We start from the raw sequence: 18,641 nt of genomic DNA, 5'->3' as shown, positions 1-18,641 counted from the left end.
TAATCTGAGCAATGTAGTTGAGGATAGCGATATGCAATGTAACAACCACTGTTAATTTGTATTAATTTGTTTTGAGGCCCTGTTTCACTTTGAATGTTCTGCTTTGATTTGTTTATGTTCATGATACTGGTATGCTGCTACTGTTGTTTTTTTTGTTTGTTTCTCATGTAGTACTCCCTTTAAAATAAAATTAAAAAAAAAACCAGAAAAAAAAACCCAACAAAAAACTATGAATGAATGTTAAAGCAATCTTACAATTAGAAGGAATACAACAGTGTTTCCATGAAATCCTATTTTTTTTCACTTACCAGATTACCAAGTATCACAAATCATGATAACACTATGGACTGGTGACAGTGTGAGCAAGGAAGTGCATAGATATTGCTGATGGGAATTTCAATCAATATATAGTTTCTGGAGGGCATTTTGCAACTGCTCTGAAAATTCATTTGTTGATTTATTGTTTATAATAGAAGTGTGCAGGAGCAATGAAAACACAAAAATCCTTTAATAGCAGAATGTTCTGCTATTAATGGATTGGAATGGAATAATGGAATGGAATGCAATCATAAAATATAATAATGCAGTGTGAAATAATCTCATCAACATATGAGAAAGAAGTGGGAGGCTACAGAACAGTACATATGATATACCTCTAAGGATGGAAACTGGTGACTGCAAGACAGAGTGGGAGGGATGATGTTTTGTGTGTGTATGACCTACCAAAAACATCTTTATCATTCCCCAAGTCTGACAGGCCAACTGACTCTTTTCTTGAAATGAAACTACCTCTCTTATACTCACATCTGCCAGAGTCTACTTGCCAAGTTATCTAATGAGATGGATACATAAAAGCCTGTGTAAAGTATGAAACACTGAACACAAGTAAGGAATAACTATTATTATTAATAGTCTAATATCTTGAATTATGTTAATTTGACAAGTAAAACAAAGGAAGGTTAGAGTAGAAAAATAAGTTTCCTTGATCCTAAGCAGACTTAAGCTTTCTTGTCTTCTGAGTATTTAATCTTTCCCTGTCAGGGTACGAAACACATCCTTCTAAAGTTTAGTACAATGCTTAGCTCCCTGTGGGTGTTTAGTGAATGTTAAATAATAATAATAGCTATTTATGGATCATTGCACGGCTTGATAATACTTTTTCTCCATTGAATCATACCTTTTAGCAAGCCATTTTTAAAATGTATTTCTAACTAAATTAAGGTGTGAGAACTCACAGTGAGAATTGGTATTTATATAAAAAAGAGAGCTGGCACAAAACCAATGATTTAAACTGCGAGTTTCCAATTCCTTCTTGGTGGCATTAATAATGGTGCCCTTTTGAAATATCTTTTCTTCTCTCAAATACCATATTATAATTGTGATGGGCTAGCTAGAGTGTATAGTCTTCCCATTTGCTGTTTTTTTCTTCCTCTTGCTTTTATATTTTGTGATATGCCATGGGAAAAGGGTATCAGAGAGAATAATATCCTAATTTTAACCTTTAATTTCTCTTGCTTTTTGGCAATACCTCTTGTTTTACAGTCTTCCTGCTCATTATACTATTTCACTTCTCAGCTAAGGTACATGGGTACAGGCGATAAATGATCTTTGAGGTCTCCTCCAACTCTGAAGCTGTATATTTTCTGGAAGAGATGTACCACTCAAAAGCTCTGTATTTTCTGGAAGAGACACACATTTTATGTGCCATTCATTGTCTTTGGTTATGAAGAATTATATCTGTTTAATAAATTTTAATAAAATAACTATCTAAAAGAATGAAAATGCTCTAAGTCTTTTAAGAATATGCACACGAGCTGAATTTCAGAAATTGCAGTATAACAAAAATGCACATTTTTATCTCTGGTCCTCACATATGTTGGCTATCCTTACACGGAATGCTCCCTCTCTGCCTGGCAAACTCTTGTCTAAGCATTGCAAACTCAACTCCTATCTGAATCCTTCCCCAATAAGGCAGAGTGGGCTACTCTCTTTCCAGCTGCTCCTCCCATCTCTGTGTTGCTGAGCTTTTCTAGGCTCTGTCACCTCTGTTTCTGTGACTCTCTCCCCTCAGACTGTGAGCTCCTTTTCAGAAGGTGTGTTTCACATTACTCTGTGAATCCCAAGCAGCTGGTATACAACTGGTGCTCAACAAATATTTTCTGAGGGAAAGTAAGGAGCCATGAGTTCTGGTTATAATTAGCTCTGCTGCTAAGAATATGTAACCCTGAGAAATTAGACTGATTTTCCCAGATTTCACTTTTCTCTAGCTTAAAATGAATAGATGTGTTAGAGGACTCTTTAGTTCTGTTTAATGATTTTGATTTCTTAACTTGATTATTAACTCCTTTCAGCAGCAATCCTATATTTGGCATCATTGTGTGTAGCACACAGTTTAATAAATGCTTATTAAATTGCTTAGAAGAACATGACATAAATCTTTTATAAAAAGTAACCTTGTCAGTAACTGAATTGTCGAGCAAATAATTGGTACCACCTCAAACCAAAGGACTAGTCCTTATGCTTGGCAAGGTGTGGAAGAGTATCCATCATACAGATTTTTTTGTTTCTATTCTTATGCATCTTCAGGCATGAAGGACAAATAAAGACACAAGGCAGAGATCCGTTCTCAAAAAGGCAACAGTTAATGGAAATATATGACAGGCCTTGGCACAAGTCAGTATCATTTACTGAACACTTATTTTACTCCAGGCAGATTACACACATCATTTCTAATTCTCAATACAATTTCACAAGGAAGAGGATAGAACTAACCTTTGAAAAGTAATGTAGTTTGCTGTCCAATCCTCTATTGCAGTAACAAAATACCTTAAACACATGGTATAAAACAACAGCCACTTTCTTCTCTCAAATTCCTGCAGGTCAGGAATTGAGAAACAGCACAACACTATGCTCCATGGTATCTAGATTCTTAACTGGGATAACCTGAAGGCTGGGAATGCTGATAGCTGGGGGCTGGAATAACATAAAGGTCTTACTCTGGAGCTGAATGATGATGGTCAGTTCATCTCTGCTGAAGTGGCCAGCCAGAATCTCTACATGTGGCCTCTCTGTGTCCTGTCATCTTGGTGACTGGCATCTAAAAGGGAGCATCCCAAGGGGACCAAGAGAAGCTGTATTGGTTCTCATGACCTAGTTTCAGAAGCAACGTTGTACCAAATCCCCTGAAGTCACAGGCCCTCCCAGACTTAAAGGATGAGGAAAGTAGACTGTACTTTCTAGTGGGAGATTTAACTTCATTTTGTAAGTAAAGCACGTATAATAAGAGATGTCATAGGACTCTTGGAAAATCTTCCTCAGTTGTTCTGATCCCTGACCTAGAAGGAAGTGGAGATGAAATTTAACTTGTCCATTTTAGCTCAGTCCCTGCACACTTCCCCTCACACCACAGGCCCTGAGTTGCATGAGGATGTCAATAATTTGGTGGAGAGTTCCTTAGAAGGCTGTTAATTTAAGATTAACTTTCTTCAGAATCTTAGGTTTCTCTTTCTCTGTCTGTTACATAACCTTTCCCTCCCAACCCCTTTGGACTCAATTACTTAACTCAACTTGTTTTTGGCTGTTTTCCTTTTTCCCTGTCCTTGGTAATATCATTTCTCACCTAAGGCATTTCTTTTATTCACCCTGTTTTTCAGAGTCTGAAAAATTGTAAGATAACTCCATTTTTCATTTTTTGTTACCCTTTGAGAAATAATTTATCAGTTAGCAGTAAGGGGAAGACCACTCATTCAGGGTGTGTGTGAGTGCAAAACTCCTGGGTGAACTGCCCCCTCCCGGAGAAGGCAAAGATAAGTTATTTGTGAGGCAAGGTAGGGTAGTGGTCCTCGCTACTGGCTGCACCTTAGAACTGCCTGTGAAAATTTTACAAAACTCTGATGACTCTACCCATTCCAGAACTTAAATCACAATCTATCATTCCAATTGAATAAAATGTGCAACTAAGTTGGAGAATTACTGCACTAAAAAAGTCTGTTGTTTTCAGCTAAAAATTGAGACCTCTGAACTGGGACTCTTAAAAGATAGGAGAATGAGACAGATTTCACACCAGGAAAGGGAACTCATCATCAGGCAGAAAGCTCTACTCAAGAGCATGGTAAGACTCTCAGAACAGTGTAGAGGCAATGGTTAGCTCCAACAGAAGAGCGGTGAGCATACCCCTGGGGTTGATGGAGGATCCCTCAGGCAGCTCTATCAAAAGGGATGGAAAGTTCCAGACACTGATCCCCTCAACTCAGGATTGGTCTTACAACTGTCACAAGAGGTATGGACTGATGGGGAGGTTGGCTTGTAGAGGCAAGAGAAATGAGGGAGAAGGTGACATTAGTTACATAGATTTAATTCTGCTGAACAACACAATCAGGGGGTAGATGAACAGCACTAAATTTGAAGGATACGTTTGATGTTATTCCTTCTTATTTCTTATAATTCTGCTATATGTATCATTTATTAAATTATCAACTGTAATTTTATATGAGTTATTCCTATAAATGGCATAGTTCATTATTACAAAATATTAAGAAATATAAGGACCTTAAAATAAATATTAGTCATTTGTAAGGGTTTATTTTACTATTTTTCAGTTAGCTTTTCATGGCTGTGAATTATTAAGAGAATTTCTAAGAAATTTCAAAGGTCTTTGTTCATATTGTAATTTATTATACTTGTAAAGAGAAGTTTACAGTTTAGACAAAGCTTACCATTTTCCTATTGTGAAGTGAGGCTTAAGATAGATAAATCTACTCAGCTATGCATGAAAAAAATGCCAAGGTTGAGGAAAGGAGAAGGAATTTACTGAAAACAGTTCTGCTGTCTCACTAAATGGTTCAGTACCTATGATTGCATTTCCCTTGTGTCTCTCAGAATGACAGCATTTTGCCATACTGAGTGTGATTCTTAGGTTTATTGCTTGGGCCATATATTTTGGCATATTTATTACTAAATGTCTGTATAACTTAAAACTTGAACATTTTTGTACATATTTCTTTTTGGGCAACATGAAGAATGTTAAGGGATAATTATATATAGTTGATTTGTTTGATAGCAGTGCAAACTGCACCACAATCCAGGGTATGAGTCCAAGGCATATTATCTTATTTCTACAGATGGTATCTGAACTTTGTTCATAACTGCCTGATGATTTGGATTTTTGGAAATGGAGAGCTGGATATTGTGAGGAAGGCATCCCTATACTCGACTGCCTCAAGGAAGGCACCTTTCCCAACTCTATACCACTCAGTGCAAAGTTCTGGGGTTTTCTACAATTATGTCTTGAGTTATAGAGTAAATTTTAGTTTGTCCCACTCCTGAAACTTCAAGGGCCTTGTAAGGGGCCTTCCATTGTGTCTCCAGAGCACATATTTGGCATATAAAAGGTGCTTGGTAAGTATTATGGAATAGTTGACTATTAATGTCTTTATGTGTGATCAGTTTTATATAGCTGTTTAAGCTAATTTTCACTAAATCTCTGCCATTTCCCATTTAACAACTTCAGGCAAATGGCTTTTGATTTTTCTTCCTTATGGGCTCCAGGATTGGGGAATCACATCACACTGTATTTTATAAACTGTTCCACTGTTCTTAAACAAGAATTTTCTTTACTGTGCAAAGAAAAATTCCACCTGCTTTATATCCCCTGCTTTATTTATTGACCATACTCTATGAACCAGTAAAAATTACTTGAAAAGAAAGATGCTCTCAGTAAGGCAGTTGCTTTAAAGAGTAGCCCTGGGAATAAGCAGCTAAATGGAATGGTTGTCAATTTATTCTTTCTGCACGCATGACTTCAGCTCAGGGCAGTTTTTGGTGGTGATAGTACCCTTCCTCGTGGGTATAGTCATGTTCATGGATCTGATCTCCTACACATTTTTCAATATTAGTAGAAACTTAAGTGTATGTGTCTGAGCCAGGTATATAGCATGTACCTTAGGGGCAGACTAAATAAGCTTACTGAGGGGCTGTAATGTATCAGGGACATTTTCCACATCTTCAACATAGTTGCCATATATACCATTTCAGATTTAATTTGTCTCCACTCCCAGTTCCAGGAACTTCCGACATCGTCCATTTAACACCTTTTAAGCAGATCTAACATTTTCCTAGATGCCAGTCTCAAGAACGTGCATATTCAGAGCATGCTCGTATGCCAGAAGGTCATGCGTTTATTACTCATCTTTCCTGCTCTGGATGTCAACCTGTGACTTTGCTAAGACAGCTGAAGCATGTGAGCAACCAAGTCTTAAAAGAATCTGGAGTACTTGGAAGGCTGAATTTAGAAGAAGCTGCACAAGTTCTATAAGGGAGTTGCATATAGACCAGGTTAAAATGTGGAATCTGTTCTGATCTTCCCTTGTCACTCACGTCCAACCTTAGGAAGCATTCAACAATTTCTATGCCTGGGCATGTGTGTGCATTGCAAAACCCAAGCGCAAAATAGAGGTTCTAGTCATGCTCAGACGCGTGACCTCATCCCTCTCCTTCTGCTCGGCGTGCCGCTTCTGTTTCTTCATCCAGAGTCAGGGCTTCTTAATAGCTGTAGAGACCCCTCTGGCTAACAATACCTTGCTGACGCACTTGGCAAAAAAAGGGCATGGAAGTGAGTCATGACATCCAGTGATAAAGAGAAAATTAACTGGAATGGCCAGATGCTCAGGAAAGGAGTAATAAAATTTTACCCCAAGCTTGGGCAAATTAAACTTACACAACTGATTTTAGTTACACTTCAGTCTTTCTGATGGGATATGAGAGAATAGTAAAGGGTTAAAATCTGGTCAAATAATGAATTGAAAAAATTTCTCTTCTATTTAATAGATGATCTTACATTCAATAGGTTAGCATTACAATTAGGCATGACTTTTAATTGTAAAGGTATGAACAATTTTAAAATAGATGAAAAGAATCCATTCGACTTTCATAGCAACAAGGAATTTTCTGAATTAGCAGAACAGCAAGAATATTATAAGAGAAAATCTGACTCTACAAATATTGGAAGCTGACTCCAAGCCAAAAATATTAAAGAATATAAAGAAAGAATCTGGAAACAGGACCCGATTCTTGCTAGTTCCTGGTTTCACTTCTATTACCACACAATATTTTTCTCTATCCTAATTAAGTAAACAGAAAATGCATGTGGAAAGCACCTCAGAAACTCTTTTCTTACCCATCACTGTGGGGAAAATAAATGCTTTTTAATGTGAGGTTTGCATTTCTCTGGTGATGTAAAATGAACAATATTAGTAGTGGATATTTGCAAGTGCAAAGATACTAACACATAGTAAGCACTAGGAGAGGAGTCTAAATCCATTTTTGCCAGTGAGTGTCAGAGATTAGAATGCCAGTGAGGCCGCTCAGGGAGAATCAGAGAGGAAATTGAGACTTACAGTTAACTTGTTCTAAATTACCAAGAGGCATATTAAAATATGAGAGAATTCAGGTTCCATCTCACCTGTCCTTTCTTCCATCAACCCTTACTTTCCTGGAGTGGTTGCTCCTGGTCCTTCCATTTTCCCCTCAGCTGCACCTCAATACAGTTTAAACATCTGTGATAACAATCCTATGCTTGAGTTGAGACCCAAAGAGAACCTAATTAGTGAATTGCACCAGCTAGACTAACATAAACACAAAACACAAGCTTTTCAAACTTACTTGCTCTGTGGCTTGAACGTGTTCTACAGAATGCATGTGTTGGACTTTTCATCTGTGAGGGTGGAGCCTTCGGGGAGGTGATCGTAAAGGCTGGCCCAGCCCTCATGAATGGGTTAATGCCTCTTTAAAAAGAGGGAGTGGGACTGAGTTTGCCACAGCAGTCACCAGTGCCCGGCACCTTGACCTTGGACATTCTAGGGCTGTGAGAAATACATTTCTGTTTTTTTTTTTAAACCCCTCGATGAAAAGGACCAAGATGAGAACTGATACCAAAGAAGTGGGGTGATGCTATAACATGTTGGGGTGTTGCTATGACAGCGTGTTGCCCCTCACCTAAAGATGAGGAAGCGTTTTGGAACTGGGTAATAGGTGGTGGCTAGAAGTCTGAAGTGAATGCTGGAAAAAGCCTGGAACAGTGGCTGGTTCTGGTGAGGGTTAGGAAGAAAGGGAGGGCTGCAGGGAAAATCTTGTCTTGTCTTGCTTAGAAATTACTTCGGGAGTTGTGATAGAGAAGAAGGTGTTTAGTTCTCAGACAGAAATGAGGAAATGGAAATAAGTCTTGTACTCTGAGTAACTAATTTGAAGATTATGATAGACAGTATATCAACTAGTGTTATTCTTTTATTATTTTGTTATGAAATTTTGTTTTATTTTTTCATAAGAAAGACAAAGAGAAAAATGTGCACACACACACACACATACACGCAAATGATACTGGAAAGTGGAGGAAATGACAAAGAACTTCGGCGAATGGTGTCCACATCTTACGACTCTGTAGAAAGCAGAGTATAAAGGTGATCAAGTAGGAGGCTGGGCATGGTGGTGCATGCCCATAATCCCAGCACGCTGGGAGGGTGAAGTAGGAGGATTGAAAATTTGAGCTTAGTCTGGACAACTCAGTGAATGAAAAAAAAAAAACAAAAAATGTAAGCAAGAAGTGCTGGGGACATAGATCAGTGAGAAGGCCCTGGGTTTTCCTGTAGGGGAAAAAGAAAGAGTGACAAACTAAGATATGTGGCAGAAAAATTTCTAAGTAGTAAAGCATTTTAGGGCGCTGTGTAGCTTCTGTCTATTTTGAAATGTGAGAAGAAAGAAATGATTTAAAGATGGAATGTATAATCAGAAGGGAAGCAGAACTTAAACATTTGGAAAATTCTCATCGTGGTGAGGAATGAAGAAGACATTGATGAGGAATGAAGGAGACGTCTTCTTCTCATCTGTGAGAAATAAAAATAAAAATCATACTTAGGAGAGAAAGCCAAGTTACCTTGACAGGATAAGTACAGGTAGAAGGAAGTCAGTTGATACTCACCAAGACAATGGGAGAATACCCCCAAAGCTGTTTCAAAAGATCTTCCAGGCTATCCTTGACCCCTTGCAGGCCCAGAGACACAGATCCTGGTGGGAGCTTTGGATTAAAGGGTGAGGCTTGGGGCACCTTGGGACCTTGGACTTGGGGTCCCTGGCAACCTTGGGTCTCTGTTTCTTAAATTCCAGGCCATCAAAGAAGTAGCTCAAGACAGCCAAAATGCTACTTTAGCCATTGCTGTAGAAGATGAAGTTATACACTTTGCTGGTGTTCATGTGGTACCAGTTCTGAAGAGAGGGTGCAAGAGCTATAGATACATGGCTCCATCTACCTAGACTTCAAAGGCTACCTCTTAGAGCCTAAGGCCCAGCCATAGAATGGCCACAGAGTTGGAGCCTTGGCAGAGAGCCCTTACTAGAGCAAGGCTTAGTGCAACTGTGATGGCGGAATCACCACTGGAGAACCCAGAACTATATGGGTCAGCAGCAGGCGGCCCTGCCTGAGAAAGCTGCATGACTGTCATGCAAGAGCAGTGAAGTGCAGGCTGTGCTCAGCAAAGCCACGGCAGCCCTAACACAGCCGACCAGGCCCCAACAGACCTCTGAGGACAGGGCTGCCTGAGACAGGCAGTCAAAGAACAGTCCTTTTTTTCTTAGCGTATGTTTGCAGTACGTCACATTTACATTGCTTGTGTGCAGTTGGTACAAAAGTATAACACATCTGCCTTCCCTTTCTCACTTCCTTTTCTTCCCTCCCTCTATCCTCTCTCCATCTGCTGGTCCCCTTCCTACTTGAGGAAAATCTATTTCCCTGCTTTCTATTATCTATCACTTTTGCCTTTTATTTATAATTTGGGTTTCTCATATAAGGTAAACCATGTGATATTTAAACTTCTGTGTCTGACTTATTTCACTTAACATTATGGTCTCAGGTGCATCCGTTTTCCTATGAATGACTCAAGTTTATCTTTCTTATGGCAAAGTAGTGCTCCATTGTGGGAAAACACACATTTTCTTTATCCAGGCATCTACTGGTGAACATATAGGCTGCTCCCAAGATTTAGCTATTAAGAATTGTGCAGCTGCAAACATGGGTACGCATCACTACAGTATGATGACTTTAACTCTTTTGGGAAGATACCTAGAAGGGGAATAGCTGGGTCAAGTGGAATTTCTACTTTTAGTTTTTTGAAGAATCTCCATACTGATTTCCATGGTGGTTGTACCAGTTTACATTCCCACCAGCCATGGAGAAGGGTTCCTTTTTTCTTGCAGCCTCACTGCATTTGTTACTATTTGATTTCTTGATGATGGCCATTCTTTCCCAGGGAAGATGGAATCTCAGTGTTGCTTTAGTTTGCATTTCTCTAGTGGCCAGTGATGCTGAGTAGTTTCTGTATTAGCTTTCTGCACTTCTGAGAAGATTCTGTTCATTTCAGTAGCCCATTTTTGGATTGGGTCTTTTATCGGGGATGCTAATATTTTTGAGTTCTGTATATACTTAGTAGTCCTCTGAGCAATATCTGGCATTTTTTCCCATTTTGTAGGTCTTCTTCTCACTTGGTTGTTTCTTTTGCTGTGCAGAAGGTTTTAAATTTGATATGATCCCATTTCTTGTTTCTCAGTACTATTTCCTGTGCAACTGGGTTTTTTTCAGAAAGTCTTTGCCTATATCCATGTCTTCAAGAATTTCACCTATTTTGTCCTTCAGCAGATTGTTTCTATTTTAACATTTAGATTTTTGATCCATTTTTATTTTAGTTTAGTACATGGTGAGAATTATGGGTCTAGGTTCAATCTTTAGCATATGGATAGCCAGTTTCCCCAGTAGCATTTATAAAATAGGCTAGCTTTCCTCCAGCATTTAATGGGGCCCCTTTCTCAATGATTAGGTAGCTGAAGGTACCTGGAGTTGTTCCTACATCTCGCAGTCTGTTCTATTGATCAACATGTCTGTTTTTGTGCCAGTACCATGCTGTTTTGGTTGTTATTGTTTGTTTTTTAATCACAGTAGTTTGTAATATAACTCCAAACACAGGATTGTGATTTCTTGTGATTGCTTTTATTGACCAGGACTGCTTTTGCTATTCTAAGTCTCTTCTGGTTCTGTATGAATTTTAGTACTGTTTCCTCTGATTCTGGGAAGACTGCTAGTGGTATTTTTATTGAGATTGCATTAAATCTGTTTATCAGTTTTGGAAATATGACCATTTTGACAATACCGGTCCTGCCTATCCAGGAACAGTGGATATCTTTCAATTTTCTTATGTCTTCTTCAATCTCCTTTTGCAAAGTACTGTAATTTTTTTGCAGTACTTCTTTCACTTCTTTGGTTAGGTTATATCATATTAAATAGGTTGAATTTGAAAGCTTTCCCTCTAAAAATCAACCACAAGGAAAGGATGTCCACTATCACCACTCCTGTTCAATATAATACCTGAAAAATTAGCCAAAGCAATCAGGCAAGAGAAAGAAATAAAAAGCATATATATAGGAAAGGAAGAAGTTGTGATCATTATTTGCAGATGACATGGTTCTCTACATAGAAGACCCAAAAAATTTCACCAAAACAATCCTGGAATTCATAACCAAATTTAGCAACATAGCAGCACACACAACAAAAATGAATAACCTTCTTGTACATCAACAATGAACTCACTGAGAAAGAAATTAGGAAAACACCACTTGCAATAGCATCAAGATAAATTACTTAATTTTTTATTGTAGATGTGATTACAATTTAAACTAGTAGACTTTGAGTAAAGCAAATTACCCTCTATAATGTACTGGCCTCATCTTATCAGTTGAAGGCTTTAATAAGAGAAGAACATCTGAGGTTCCCTGGGAAGGGGAAATTCTGCATCCAGAGAACCTTTGTATGCAAGCTGCCTGATCAACTTTTCCCTGGGTCTCCAACCTTCTGGCCTAATCTGCAGATTTTGGAGTTTAGACTAGACATCATCCATAATTGTGGGAGCCAATCTCGTAGAATCTCTCTCTCTCTCTCTCTCTCTGTCTCTCATTCTATTTCTTTGGAGAACCTTGATTAATATACTGCCTTATACTGGTTGTGAACTAGGCCAACATCTGACTGATAGATCCTTTTCAGAATCTGTGGCTCCTGGGATCCTACACCGGGCAAATGTTCTGCCAGGCTCTTGAAACAAGGCAGAAAGGCATATTTAAGATGCAGCTGTATAGCTTGGGCAAACTTTTTCTTTTTGCTGTCTCTGCCCCTTTGGCCTAGGACAATAGTAGAGGGGCACCTGTCTCATCATTTAAACATTTATTCAAATATTTCTTGATCATCTACTCTACAGTGGGTTCTCATCCAGAAGACTGGGGACACTGCTGATATCACAAAGCCTGCATTCTGGTCAACAGAGAAGGCAGAATGCTTACACAAGTTACTTCTGGAGTATGGCAAGTGATATGAGGGAAAAAAGGGAGGTAGAGATAGATTAGAGGAGGAGAGAGTGCTTTAGACAGAATGCTCAAGATCATGGGGAAGAGGCAATATTTAAATATAACTCAAGGGCTTTTCCCATGGGTTTGTAAGTGAAAACTGCCTCTGTTGGTCAAGGACTACACTACCACCCCTTAAATTATAATTAGACAATGTGTGACTATAAGCCACATGTGAAAATGTTCCCAATATGGAAGCATATGTAACTAAAGGTGGTAAGCTCCCCTCCACCTTCACACTCCACTCGTCCTCCCTCCATTTCCAGAACTAACCATTATATTCTCCACAAACTTTTGCCCCTGAACTTCCATGCACACAAGATCTTGTTAGGCATGTTATTCTTCATTCCACTCCATGTCACCTCCAGTTTAATAACATTTGTCTGAAATCTTTCCATGCAAATGCAGAGAATTGTTCTTTTTTTCCACTGGGAAAATAATTTGTATCATTAAGAAATTGTAAAACACAGAAAAATAGTACAACATTGAAATAAATTGCTAAGTCCCACTGTGTTTCGCTCCTATGCCAAGTGGTGAGGTATCCATGGAGAATGGATACTTAAATGGTAAGAGGCAGAGTGAAAAATGACTGTGAGGAAAATCTCATTCCAAATTCTGACCTTTACTTTAACAGTGTTTCACAAGAAACAGATGGTCTTGGCCACCGTCTGTAATAACAAGAAAACTTCAAATGTCATAACAGGTTGATATAACTATTAAGAGAAAAAAAAGATGCTTTCTTTTATTGTCTTTTAAAAAGTTAAGGTAAAAAATCCTTTTAGACTTGGACTATTTGAAGATATTGCCCAGGTAATAACCTTAAAAGGCAAAAAATAACTTGGAACAATGTTGACTACTTATTGTTTTTAAAAGTCAGTCAATGCCAGCTTTATTTTTGCAAAAGTTCATTCTGAGCAGGTGTCTTAAGTTGTCTAAGAATTCCTCAAAACACCTGCTCCTAAGACTTATTCAATTTTGTGGTGTAGGTTTTACTAAGCTGCTTCAGTGCCAACAACGGTGCCAACTCGCACATTAATTACATACTGAACAACAAGGTTGGCACATAATAGAACCCAGCCCCTGAACTCAGTGAAGACCAATAAAGAACCAAGCAAATAAACAGATCCAACTTTATAGTCCCTACACACCATTTTTGACTTCTTTGAAATGTCCCTGGCTGTAGCTTGCAATAAGATTCTTAATACTTTGTGACCTCTGTAATCAAGAGACACATCTGTTTCCTTGAATCCAGACTGACTTTATGATTAATTTGACCAACAGAATGTGGCTGAAATGGAATTCTACAAGTTTGGAGTCTAGATCTGAAGAACTTTGGATCTTCAACCACTGCTTTTTTTAAAAAAGAAGCCCCATGTCTACCAGGGAAGATGCTTAGTTTAGTATCCTGGATGTTGAAAGCGCTGTGGTTCAGTCCCTCCCTACTACTGGCTTCTTTGCACCAGCTGACAGCATGCCAACCCTCAGCAGTGTGAGAACACACTAGATTATCCGGCTTGTAACTGACTTGCCAGCTGTTTGAGAAGCATGAGCAATCTTAGCAGACACCAGATAAGGGGAGTCCGAGTAGAAAAACTACCCAGCCATTCTCCACAATTCAGTTAAATAAAGGGCACTTTAAAAAAGTCCATTATGTTTTGGAGTAATTTGTTGTGGAGTAAAAGGTAACTGATATATCCCTGTACCCTTCCAACAGACTCCTGCTACCGTATTTTCCCCTTAAGCTAGCTTGAAGCATGTAGTTTTTTTTGTCCTTGTGTATGTTTTTACATGTAACTAAAAGAAACTTGACTAAGGGAGAAACTGCATCAAGAGAAAGGGCTAAAATTAACAGAGCCATGGAGACACTATGGAATGGACTAGCTGAGTCAGTTCAGGCAGCTTGTGACCTGCTAACTTTATTTGCATTAAGTTGTAGGGAAGCACGCAGTTAAGCAAGGAACCCAGCCCAATACCAAAAGTTGGGCATCAGCTATTCTATCATTGACCTTGCAATCCTGTTTCTGCTGGATGCAATATATTCTTTGGTTTTATAACCAGTGTATGTTTCGCACTGAAAATTTTTGCTTTTGTATCCTTTTCTGAGTGAGATATTTGTGATACTATTGATAACTTGCTAATTTTGATATTTAATTATTGAGTCACAAGATAAAAATGAGTTCTGCCTGCATAAGATGGAGCCTACTCTGGAGGAATGTTGGACTAATCTCGGAATCATTTACTTTGAGAGGAGGGACTCAAATGACGACATTTTCTAATTCAGTTGCTAGTTATACTGATTGGATTATCTCCCTTTAGGAAGACACAGGAAATGTAGCTTAATGTAAAATAGTAAAATCATGCATTGCAGGGAAACCTTCTAATAAATAGAGAGATATGGCCCTCTCTGTGTCTATCTGTTTTTCTGTGTATGCATGTGAACCAGAATGAAGAACAGAGAACCCTTGCAGGGTATATCTACACAACAAAGACTCTACCTTTTATTCATACTGTTCTCATCCTATGAAGAGGAAAGTTCCAGCAGTCAAGTTTTTGCATTATGTAATCGGATCCTCTGGCCACTGCTGATGGTCAGGGGTTCCCAATTCTTCTGAGCCAATCCGGGTGCTTTCCAGAAATTTTGGAACTCTGAGTGAGAGATACTTGTTAGTTTTCTCTGTGGATTATTTGAACTTGAGTACATAGACTAAGGAATGGTGGTACACCTGCATTTGGATACAAACAAGCAGAAGTATTCAACATCAGTTTGGAGAGTGAGAGAAAAAAGAAAACAGAGAACTGGAGAGGAGGGGAGAGGAGAAGAGAGGAGAGGAGAGGAGAGGAGAGGAAAAGGGAGGAGAGCAGAGGAGAGGGGAGAGGAGAGGGGATGGGAGGGCAGAAGAAGGGAGAGGAGGGAAGGGGAGGGGGGGAAGGGGAGTGGAGGCAGGAAGAGAAGATTGTGTTCTAGGCTCTTCATAATTTCCTAGTAGCTAACTCTGGCTCTTGAGTTCCACCAAATATCTTCACATCTTCTAATACATTCCTCTCATGAATAAGCTAATTTGAAGTGGGAAATTGTTACTTATAATCAGGAGAGCTTCAACAACAAAAAATTCACAAGAGGGAGGAGGCAGTTACTAAGAATTTCTTAATACCATGTAAGGCTATTGGCCATGCTAGGCCCTATCTCATTTCTAGTTTATTTTCTGGCAGCGATGTCAGGAGTCAATGTGGGGCTAAAAATATTGTGCTCCACTTAAAATTCAGGTGACCTTCTTATCTGCATTATTTTACTCATAGAACAAAACATTTAACAATTTCTCAGGGTATATTTAAATAAATATATGCAATTATCTTAACTATCTTGAGTATGTAATTGCATATATTTATTTAAAAAATATATGTGTTACTGTTTCCTAGTGAACTGAGGTTTGAATATATCCTTAATAAATCTACAGTGGATCTTCCAAGAATGAGTATAAAAATCAGTCAGCACAAATGTGTTGTGAAAAAGAGTATTATCATCAGTCTAAAACTTTGTATCTGCTTAATGATTCAGGCTCCTTTATCCTGTTTTTTTTCTCTATGGGTAATTCTTCCAGGAGTTAATCAAAAAAGTTACAATTCTTCACACAGGACATGAAAAAGTTGCATCTTTTAAAGAAAAAAAATATCAATTTGGAGCTGATGATGTATGGAGGATTTCAAAAGTCTATTGAAAGTAATGTTTTTAAAATTATTTTATTTAAAAATAAATGATTACATGCCTGTAATTCCAGCACTAGGGAGCCTGAAACAGGAGAATCACCATGAGTTCGAGGGCAGCTTAGGCTATACAGGGAGTTCAAGGCCTGCCTAGACTATGTAGCAAGACCCTGTCTCAACACACACACACATACACACATACCCCAAAACAAAGAAAGAAAGGGAAAAACAAATACTTCAAAAGCCTTGTGAGTAAACTATATAGTTAAGGGTTAATAAGGGGATTTTCAGATTATCTTGATTAATGGAGAAAACAACACAATGTACCCAATCAAATAATGTACCCTACCAAATAACTGAGAAGAAATATTTATAGTGGTGATCCTCATTAACCAAGGTCATTTTTCAGTTGATTATTTTTGTCTGTTATCAATATCATGAGCTCCTTTTCTATGACAAAGATTCATTATGAAATGTGAAAGATGACAATAATAATTAGTAGAATTGTCATGGCAAGGAAGGTTCTACAACGGACCACCGACCCCTCCTCCTCAATAGGCAAAGAACCTGAGCACTGGGTGAATGAAAGTTATGAATAGATAATCTTGCTGTATCACCTAGAAGGTGATCAGTCTTGGAGAGCAGACGCAGCTCAATTTCAGTGTGGAAAACTAGGTTTGAAAAATTCTCCCAAGTTAGAGTTTGAAAAATTTACCCCAACACCTATATAAGCACTGTTAGCATTTTAAACCCAGAGGCCACTTTACGAAGTCCAATTTACTCATTTAAAAAGATGGCACAGTTGAGGCCCAGGAAGGTTGATGACCCGCCCAGGGATACAAAGGTATTTTGGCAATACTTTAGAAACAACATAAAGCAGGTCTCATTATTTTGTGTGCTTATGAAGAACTAAGTAGTATGCTCAGAGCATTGTCCACATTTTCTACTTTTGATTCTGGCAACCTTATCAGGTTTGTGCTATCACTGCATAATATTATTATCATTTCACTAAAGCAGAGTGTAGTTAAGTATCTCGCTCAGTGCCTTGCAGCCTAAAATGGCAGGCTTGTTTGTCTTCTGACCAGGCTTACAGTTCTATCTCACTATCAGTCCTCCCCACGCTCCACCTCCATCCAAATAAAGCCTTACAGGAAAGTTCTCTAGCTGAAGGGAACTAGTCTGTGTTTTAATGACTAACAGACACTATAGCTATCCAAAAGTATTCTTTAAAAATGGAAGTTAAAAGGCAGTTTGAAGTGGAACAGCATGACATTAAATACCAAGGAAACATTTTCAAGTAAGATAATAAGATTTTGCTATAATTCAGCAGAATGACCTGACTCAATATGTAACAATGATTCTAAAGTTGAATATGACATTCCTAGTTAGAAAGTGTTTTATTCACCATGCTTTAGGTATTAGCTAATTCTCAATGGAAAAATCCCTGTATTTTCATGTTGTGCATTTATCTGCCATATGCCACGTTCTCTCTGAGCCAGACCTGATGAAATCTGATTTCCATTTGGGAAAGACCAGCTGCCTCCTCCAGCAAGCACTCAGCACTAGTGTAGGTTATGTGAACTTACTAAGCAAGAGCTGAATGATCTGAACATTCTGGGAAACGCAACTGGTTGAGTAAGAAGCAGTATTTTATTGAAAGTATACAACTCTGTGAAAGACAAAGAGCATTTTTTTCAGTTATTTGTGACAATATAAATTACAGTAAAATGAATTTCAATTAGAATAAAATTAAGTAAAATGCATTTAATTAAGTTTATTATAAGAATTATATTTTTTTCAGGAAGAAGTTATAATAACCTATAGTTCTAATGATAAGGTCAGGTCACTGGTAGTAAGGTCAACCTTTTTTGTGGGCTTCTGAGCTTCCTCAAACCTTTTTTTAATGTGATTTTTTTAGTTACAGTAGTGACAGTTTTATTTTTTATTAGTGCATGTTCCGAGTGTATGAAGTTTACATCCATTTTATGGAGTAAGTGCATGTACAGAACATGCTATGATTCCAATGTATGGGATAGAAACCTTTAGAGAGCTTAATGTACAAATTGCTGTCCTAAAGCTGATGCTACACTTAAGATCTGAGAAGAACAGTGAGCAGAGAACGCCTCTTTGAAATTTGGGTTGGCAAATAGGTCTTTGTGTGAGTGAGGCAGTTTATTCACACTCCTGCATTTCACTTTCCACCTTCAAAATAAAAACAGTAGAGGTGGGGACATAATTCTGTAGCACTTACTACATACCTGGCACTGTTTAAAGCACTCTCCACATACTGATTTAACTTTTTGAAAATCTTCTGAAGTAAGTATTAGCATTATCTTCATTTTATAGATAAGAAAGCTGATTCAAAAAGTCATGTAATTTCCCCTCAGTTACACTGTGTGATGGAAGTAGGCTTCAGGTCCAGAATTTTTCTTTTTAAAAAATTGTATGTTTATTTTTATTGGTACATGGTTGCAGTACATAATGATTATGTTCCTCCTGGGGAGGGG

General features: G+C 38.2%; 1 protein-coding gene across 1 annotated transcript in view; it reads right to left on the bottom strand.

The window, feature by feature from the left end:
• The window catches only part of Htr1e (5-hydroxytryptamine (serotonin) receptor 1E, G protein-coupled), a 70,651-nt gene that overhangs the window by 39,203 nt on the left and 12,807 nt on the right, over positions 1-18,641 (bottom strand). The gene's annotated exons all lie outside the window — the stretch shown is intronic.

This window comes from Chinchilla lanigera, unplaced genomic scaffold (genome assembly GCF_000276665.1).
Source record: "Chinchilla lanigera isolate Chin_1 unplaced genomic scaffold, ChiLan1.0 scaffold00010, whole genome shotgun sequence".
Classification (NCBI taxonomy): domain Eukaryota; kingdom Metazoa; phylum Chordata; class Mammalia; order Rodentia; family Chinchillidae; genus Chinchilla; species Chinchilla lanigera.
Note: the sequence above shows the minus strand (reverse complement) of the source record. Positions and strands in the feature narration are given on the sequence as shown.